Genomic DNA, 9270 nt, shown 5'->3' with positions numbered 1-9270 from the left:
TGATGTTAATTTTGTATTTTTCTTGCTTTTGGGTTAATAAAAAACCCTTTATTTTGAACTTTGAAAGCTGTGTCTTTTGCCTTACTGCTTGGTCCCTGACAGGGTGCGAGAAAGTGTGTGCACCATCCAGCTCTGTCGTCTAAGCCATCGGTCTCTATCTTCTTCCAGTCTCACGTATTCTGCCAGGCTCTCTTGCATCATCTTCCCATCTGCTAGAGGGCACACACACAAATATATCTGTCCACATAAACACACAATGATGCTTATTCATTATGACACATCTCACTTTTCTGTCTTCTTTTACATTTATACACCATTGATCTCTGAAACCTTCTCCTATTGTCGCAGTAGGTACATTTATTTACTCCACATGTTTGTGTGTGTATGCTTGCTGCAGGCTGCTCAATAACTAGAATGGTACGAGTTAAAGTAAAGTGCTAAATATTTCTTGCTTTGTTTTGGTGACACTTTTTGTCTCTACTAGGGTGTCAGATGTCTTTTTAATTCCACATCCTCATTCTCCTGTGAAGAGAAAATAGCTTTAAGTGGTTTAAAAAAAAAACTGGGCTAAGTCTCGCGCTCCTATTTATTCAGTTTATCCTTGACAGTTGTGCTCATTCCTGCTTTTTTGCATGCTCTGCTGTCCTTAATTATTTCTCTTCCTCAGTATTATCCCTGCATCCCAGCGTAGGGTCAGTCCTGCACTGCTCCTGTAAACGTATTTACTGTGTCAACATTGCTGTTGCAAAGCAGCTGAAGACAGTCACAGGTGCCCGTCACCAGCCGGCCAGATCTCTAGTGCATTAAAGGATCTTTGCTGTAGATGAGGATTAGTGTTGCCTGGCATTGTTTGATTGCTAATTCCATCTCCAAGGTATTTGTGGAAAATAGGCATGAGTAATTGAAAGCAATTTCTTGTGGCCAAAACGAAGCTATCAGCGAATGGAAAGAGATTAATGAGCAGAGAGAGAAACACAACTCAGATTGGAACAATGGAGCAACCTTTCTCAGACACCCAGAGAGACCCTGAGTTTGTAAACAAAAACTGAATATGTATTGTTTCATTGGGGGGGGACAAAACGCTGAAATGAGAAAGGCACAGATCAAGAAAGAATTAAAGTGATATGTTAAAAGGTGAAGTGTGTGAAAGCATGATGCTAAAGTATTAAGGTGCTTTCTCAGTCATCAGTACTGAGCATTTGTAAAATGAATCAACATTTCATATATCTTAAAAATGTTTTGAATCAAATCCAACTTTCTGACAAGATTAATGAATCCATTTGTACTGATGTCTAAACTTAGTCTAAATGCATATAGATGCTTTGAATCTGGAGAATTTGTTCTTGCTCTTGACGGAAAATGGTAGGTGTAGCTGAACGTGTCACTACCCTTCCACTTCAAAAGACAAAAGTAATTGCCATTCGCTGTTTCCTATTTCATGTTTAATATAACTGATAACATATTGTTTAAATAATACAGCAAATGAAAATAGTCTCTCAAGTGGACTCATGGACAGGAAATGATGAGGTGTCCGCAGTGATGGCTGACCCAGCAAGAGGCAGAGGCTCAGTAGGAACAGATGTGGCATTTTACTCAGGAACTGACAAGGTGTCGGCAGCGTTTGGAAAACAGGTACAGGGGCTGAAAGCGAGAATGCTGAGGGTGAGAACCTTGAAGGCTCAGATGAGCAAAACAGACAAACCTGGCAATGAACAAAGGAAAGAGAGAAGCATTTATATTAAGGTGAGTGAGAGAGTGCAGAGCAGAGGTGGAGGGAAATCTGGAGACTGGTCTGGGAATCACAGTTTCTAGAAGAGTCTAGGAGTAGACTGGGGTAAAGCAGAACGGAATTGTGACACACTTCACAGGGACTCGTCAATGTGTGACACCCAGTTTTATAGCTGAAAGGTGTTGTCTTTGTGCCAGAGTACTGATGATGTGATTTTTATCTGATCATAGACTTTTCCATGATCTAATTTTGAGCTGAGCTGTGCAGGATGGCTGGAAACAACACTTTCTCACACGTGGTGGTGAACTTCATAACACAGTGGGTCACTAGCTTCATGTTTTATGAACTGACAAGACGATACATTTTGCCACTTAGTCGTAATGATGATTAGCTGTCTCTGTGCATCAAAACAGAACGTGTTGAAGTTTTTTTACTATCCTTTCGATCACTGTTTTCCTCATAAAGTCCAGAAAAATATTTAAATGTATTTGCTTTCAAGAACCCATTCTGCACCCTATTTATGCAGGCCCTATTTTGTGTTTTCTTAGAGCTTTTGGCACTACTCCATAAACTGCAGGAGCCGAAGGAACATATGTAGTGTGACCATCGAGATGCTCAATACTTAAGTGTTTTGGGGTTTAGTACCATGTTGAGTAGTACTGCCACCACAAACTCTCTACCATTCCCTTTTTCGCTCCATCCCAACCCCTCCACCCCTCATCTCTGTGTTACCCCCTCTCTTCATCTTATAACCCACAGTGAACGCTACTCCAAGTGAGAGACGGTGTGCTGATAGCCCTCATGTCGAGAACAGCGGGCACTCGTACATTGTGTTATTTGTATGAGCAGCGGTTTGTAAACTTGATGAGTGCTACTTTATGAGGCAGCAGATGCAAACAGCTATGTAAATGAGCTTCTTTCCATCCTTTGTCATGAGTCGTAATTCAATAAAAGAAAAAAAGTTTAAAACATTTTCCATAAAATTTGTGGCAGTGTTTGACCAACAGAAAAGTTTAGTTGTTATTATGCTCTCACCCAGCGTAGTTGGAGGAATCACGATGCCATTGCTTTACACAAATTACACTGTCATCTTAAGTCATTTAGTCTCATTCTCTGCCTTCAGACTAATGGGTTTTTATTTCTTCCTTCATCAGAAAATTATTAGCAACATATTAGGTTTGACTTTCTGAAATATTAACTTGTCTCAACACATTATCAGACCATTTGTTGAGAAAATCAAACAGTAATAGTCCAAGGCTGAGGCAAAATAAAAAATAAAAATCTTTTGCTTTTCTGTACTCTGTGTAATAAGTAAAGGGGCATCAAAGGCACAAAGTGTAAAGTTTGAAAATTTTCTACAGCAGTCTTTCATTTTAATCATACAAAACCAAATGCTGTCGGAATAATTTGAAAGATGCTACAATCAATTACAAAAATTTACTCACAATGCTTTTATTAAATTATATCTCTGTAACAGCAGCAGCCTGAATGATGAAGTCATATTTGGAAATGAGTAAGCTGCTAATGGAAGCACAGCTCCACAAGAAAAATCTTCCGAAGAGGTAACTGCTATTGATCAACCACCGTAAACCAACAGTGGAGATGCATTATAAGAATTTTGAGCAATAAAACATTTATTTACTCTACTTTTAGTTTTACCAAAGCTTTGTGTTTTACACTAGATGAGATGATTATTTTCATTGTTTACTCGGTGATGGAGAGGACCCCGGGTCAAGATGTCAGTGATGCCCTTATGAAGTCCAAACGCGAATCCAATTCACCTAATTGCATCCACATTTCCCTCACTTGCGTCTTTTCCTTGTGTCTCTGTCCTGCCCACATAAGATGCAATGAAAAGATGCAAGGACAAATTATGAGGACAGAGGAACTGAGGAAACACGTTTTAACTGACATAAGACGTCCTTCCCTCAGGCCTTCATGTGAAGCATCTGATCACAAACTGATTTTGAAAAAAAAAGGCATGTCAATCTGCAACAGACTTCTGAGGAGGATAGACTTTATACCTCCTCAGGTCTTGGTCCTCACTCCTCAGAGCAGAAATAGGAACTGTAGGACATCGTTCAACATGGTGGATCAGAACGAGTTCCGAGTCGAATGAGGAAAGAATAAAATAAGGGATTTGGGATTCACTCCATTGGTTCTTGATGTAAAGACAGGATAAGTCAGGTCCCCAGGCAACATCAAATAACAAATCCCCACAATAAATATGCTCTCATCAGTGTAAAAAAAAAAAACTTAAGTTCTCAATTAAAACAAAGACAAAGTATATATTTAAAAGAAAATAATTAGTTTATTGTTGTCCTGATTCTTTTTAGTCATAAAACGTGCCCAACACAGTTTTTTAAATTGCAGTTTGAATGAAAAGTGACTAATCTACAGTTGCGAGAACTCTTTATGCAAAGGTTGTTGTCTTTTTTTGTTGGATATGGACGTTAACATGTATCAAACAAGCAGCAAATGACACTTAAAGTGCTTGAAACCACAAAGGGTTTGTACAAAATAAAGGGGGATGGCAATACATTCACTGCATGATGCAGCCTTTCCGTGCATGTATATATGTGTGCTTTTACTGTCTGAGGTCATGTGCACGTGTTTGTGTGTCCGTTTTTTTCTCCTAATGGTACATCCGCACTAAATTGGCACCTGAATGCAGCTCGCTGTGCCAGTGGTTTTGTAAGCAACAAGTGTAGAACCAGGGAGCTTCAAAGCAGGTGGGTGACATTTCAGGCTTTCCATCTTCAAAGCACTATTCGCTTTTGTAGTTTCTCTTTGAGTATAATTATATATTTTTCTAAAGTATTACAGCTGTCTGAAAACATAGCGTAGCATGTGAGTGCCATTTCATAACATTTTCAGTAAAGGATGAACAATGGTCTGTTTGTCAGGATTTTGAAACATTATTTGATTATAATTTGCTACTTTGCATCATTTAAAATGACTCTTAAGCACCATTTAGACTATATCCCAGTGTTGTTCTTTCTTGGCAGCGATTGGCAGTGAATTAATTGTTGACCAGGTAGAACCTCCTGTTGAGTGTTTCCAGATGGGAGAGACGTGAAATTCACACTGTGCCCTAATTTTCATTCAACTCTCTTTCCCCTTTTCTTCCAAGTGCCTCTCTAATTAATGTCCAGGTGCAGTAGCAGCTTTCTTTGACACAGGGCTTGACAGAAAAAAAGACAGATGTTCAATTTTCATTTCCTTTGTGCCTCTATATTTGTTTGCATGCTGGCATACTGCTTTTGTCCCCTTTTACCTATAACACAGATTGTGATGTCCCTGTAGTTCAGCATAACAAAAGCATGTCACGGCCATGCCTACCTGCTGGATCCTGCTTCATGTGAATCTGGATGTTATAGATCATTTCATTTGTTGGTGTCTTTATGCTCAACAAGTCCTACAACCTATAAAACCCATATGCCTGTTTGTCCCTCCCCTCTCATATGACCCATAAGGGAATTGCAACAATTCCGCCAACATTAACGACAATGTACGTTGCACTGCCATGCCTTATTGACCTTTGTCATCATGAAAACAGCCATAAACACGACGGCTAGCTATCTGCAAGCTACTGGAACTCTATCATCTTGGAAATTGTCATAAATATGATGTTATGATTATGAAAGCCTCACAGTTTCACTCTGTTTTGCTACACAAACCACTTGGTTAGGTTCAGGCCAAAAAAAAAATACTAGGTTATATTTAGGTCCTGTGTTTTGTGTCCCTAGCCATTCACCCCATCCTCACCCTAATGTGAACTTTGTGTCTCTGTATAATGTGTTGCATTATTTATTCCTTTCCTTGTGTCATAATTAATTCAGTTGCTAGATGTCACAAAACTAAAATACTGTACATAACAGTTCATTGTAATAACCTGCTGGTACAAGCGACATATACTGTCATATTTTGCAGGAAGATGGTCTTGTGTTAGTGCAGCACCTTAAATATGAAGCAGTGTAGATATAGAGAAATATTTACTTTATACTGACTAGAAAATCAGTAAATAAAGTCCAATTATATCCTTTTTCTTTCTTGTTGGTTTAAAAAAAAAAAACGTATTGTTTGTTCAGCTACAGAGACATCACAAGAAGCGTGGAAAGCATGAATACCAAGAAATGCCCAAGGCACAGTTGTGTTTGCATGCAGTTTTTGTGAGTCTTGTATAAGACACATGAGCTGTCCACTGACTGCAGATCTGTGGAAGTGACTGTACTCTGCAGGTGGATATCGATGCCGCAAAGTGACATGGACAGTAATACGTTTATGGCCTGGAGAGATCCTACACTGAACTGAAGATAATGATTTATCAAGGCACAAAGTATTCTACTGCTATCATTATCGAATTGGGACATGCTGCATTGTGGCATGTCATTTATGTATTTATTATTTATTTATTGGGTATAATTTTCTTTATGCCCACTTTATTTTAACTCCATCTCTTATGTTATATACCCTACTATCTATACAGTGTCATGACTATTTTAGTAAGGCTGGATGATTTGGGAAAACTGTCTAGATCAGAATCATTTTTTAAAGATTATTGATGACTTTTTATGAAAAGCAGAACAATACATTTCACTTTTGTCGGCAGAGAGTTATGCAGATGCCGGCACGCATGGAGCTTATTAAACAGACAACAGCTTTGATTTTAAGGTGAATTAGCTGAGTAAATGTGGAAACCAAGTTTGTCACATCAGCAAGTTTGACTGACTGAAGCCATAACTGCACAGAGCTTGTGGAGACATTAATAATGTGATTTAAATCATGTCTCTTGTGAGTTGACAGTTGCACAGTTTGCCTTCAAACTTTGATGAAAAATGATAAATTATTCAGCCCTAATTATAACTGCTATTCTGTCCTTATACACCAGTTATGGATGCTTCAAAGGAGAATTTATAATGTCACAAATAAACATATTGTATATATTAATATCCACTTTCAGCTATGTGCTACTTTTCATATCCGGCTTCATGTTCAGGGGCATAACAGTGATTCACTATTGGCAATAATATGCTTTTATTATGTCTGAATTTCTTTTGACTGTATGGCTATTTAAATGTGCAATAATGGATTCACCTCATTGTAATTTCAAATAGAAAGAAAGAGGGAGTAATATTTTCTCTATTAATCCAAATGGTTCTTGCTGGGCACATTTATGTAGCCTTACATCTTTCCCACAATAGGGCCCTACCTGCATGATCTTGGCTGTATCAGTGTGTCTGTGTCTATGCTTGTGTTCACATCAGTGTGGGTGTGTGTGAAATGAGTACCAGAGGGATGCATTTCAAAATAGGTCATTGTTAATCCCCTTTAAAAATGAACATCCCCTTGTTGTGCACACAGCTGAAAGAAAAAGAATATAGAAGAAAGAAAGAATGAAAAGTCAATGAATTATGGATAAGTTTTAAGAGGGATATTGCTCCCTGGCCTCCTCAGTTTTTCTTTTTTCCCCTTTTCCCCTCTCTACCCAGTCTCTTTCTCTTTCTCAGTGTCCTTTGCCTTCTCTTAAATCAATACAGGCTGACTGCTGTGGGTCAGTGGCCTGTGTGCATGAGACTGGGAACCACTACACTACAGAGGAGGGCTGTGTCTCCCAGGGCTCTCTGTCGATATGCCCCTCCCTGCTCCAAGAATCGCCATGTTAATGTGGTGGAGGGGTTTTTGTGACCCGGTGATCTTCGGAGCTTTGTTGTCGGGGGCAGTAGCCCCCCCGGTAGAGCCTCCCAAAGCAAATGGTCCTAGAGGGGCCAGACAAAGAGCAATTCCAAGTACCACAATTAGTCGGAGCTGTACCACCTAGCCTGGATTAGGGAAACCCAGCCTTAGGCCTAAGATCAGTGGTCAACTTTGTGGTTGTATCATCAGATCTATGGCCGTATATCTTGGACACCTGGGTGAAAAGAAGAGCAGAGTTGTCAACTAATCACCATCTGGTTGTGGTGTGAGTTGGATCAGATGACAGGGGAAACTTGTGGACAGACCTGGTGAACCTATACATGTAGTGACAGTGATGGCAGAAGCCTCTATCTATGAGGTCTTTAACTCCCACCTCCAGAAGAATTTCTCAAACGTTGCCTGGGTGCTTGAGGACATGGAATCTGAGTGGGCCATGCTCAAATCATCCATTGTGAAAGCAGTTGCCTGGAGCTGTGGTTGTTGGTGTTGGTTGTGGTGGCAACCTGAGAACCTGTTGGTGGGCACTGCCGGTGAAGGAGAATGTCAGGCTGAAAAAGGAGGCTATCAGGGCACGGTTAGCTCGGGTGTCTCCTGAAGCAACAGCTGGCTACCTGCAGGCCAAAAGGGCTGCAGTAGCTGTCATTGTACTGTAAAAACCCGGGTGTAGGAGTTTAGAGAGACTAAGGAAATGGACCTTTGGCTCACCTCAAAGTAGTTCTGGCAAAGCTGCAAGGGAGGAGAGGGAGTTGATTAGGGATGTTGTTGGGCAGTGGAAGGAACACTTTAAGGAACTCCTGAACCCAGTTAACATATCCTCCGAGCAGGAGGCAGAGTCTGAAGATTCAGGGGAAGTGTCACTCACATCTTTGGCAGAGGACTCTGAGACAGCAAGGCACTGGGTGTGGATGAGATGTGCCCTGAGATCCTGAAGACTCTGAACACGGTGGAGCTGTTATGGCTGACATGTTTCGTTAGTGTCGTACCTGTGAACTGGCAGACTGGAATGGTGGTCCTCATACATTATAATAAGGGAGACCAGAGGGTGTGCACCAGTTATCTGGGTATCACACTAATCAGCCTCCCCAGGAAAGCTTATGCCAGGGTGCTATAAATGAGGCTTCAATGGATTGTCAAACCTTAGATTCAGGAGGAACCATGTGGAATTTGTCCTGGGGCCCAGTGGGATAGCACTGTCACCTCACAGCAAGAAGGTTCCAAGTTCAAACCTTGCAGCCAACCGGGGCCTTTTTGTGTGGAGATTGCATGTTTCCTTTGTGCCTGTGTGGGCTCCGGCTTCCCCCACAGTCCAGAGACATGGAGATTAGGCTGACTGGTGACTCCAACTTGCCCATAGGTGTGAATGCGATTGTGAATGGTTTCCTGTTTATGTGTGTCAGCCCTGGAGTAGTGGAGAGATTCAATTCTTGACAGAAATCTGTATAAAATCACAAACAAAGCGCCTATATTCATAAAAAAAAAAGATAAAGTAAAAGAGGTTTTCCATCTCTTTTGAGAATATGAACATTTCTATTGTTTTAAATAAGATTGCAGTCTCTGAGTCTTAATGGTGTGTGTGTGTCTAACCGCAGGCTTCCTCACACTCCAAGTCCAATTACCTGTGTTAAGGTAACACATTTGAGACGAGGGATTACAGTATATTTTTCTAGCACAAACAAGTCTCTCTGTCCCCCAACCTGCAGGCAGTCATACACGGGGAACTGCAGAAGGTGTGAGAGGTGTTACATTAGCACCTGGATGTGCGAACAGCAGACTAGTGACCTTTTACTGGTGGCTGATTACACTACCTGGAAAACTGGTTCCCCTCCTGTAGATTCTTCCTCTGT

The 9270-nt window shown here is 40.7% G+C and overlaps 1 protein-coding gene across 1 annotated transcript in view; it reads left to right on the top strand.

Annotated features, from left to right (window-relative positions):
* The window catches only part of LOC109961468 (receptor-type tyrosine-protein phosphatase N2-like), a 66637-nt gene that overhangs the window by 45693 nt on the left and 11674 nt on the right, over positions 1 to 9270 (top strand). The window lies entirely within an intron of this gene.

Source organism: Monopterus albus, unplaced genomic scaffold (genome assembly GCF_001952655.1).
Source record: "Monopterus albus unplaced genomic scaffold, M_albus_1.0 scaffold55.1, whole genome shotgun sequence".
Classification (NCBI taxonomy): Eukaryota; Metazoa; Chordata; class Actinopteri; order Synbranchiformes; family Synbranchidae; genus Monopterus; species Monopterus albus.
This window is presented reverse-complemented; position numbering and strand designations above follow the sequence as displayed.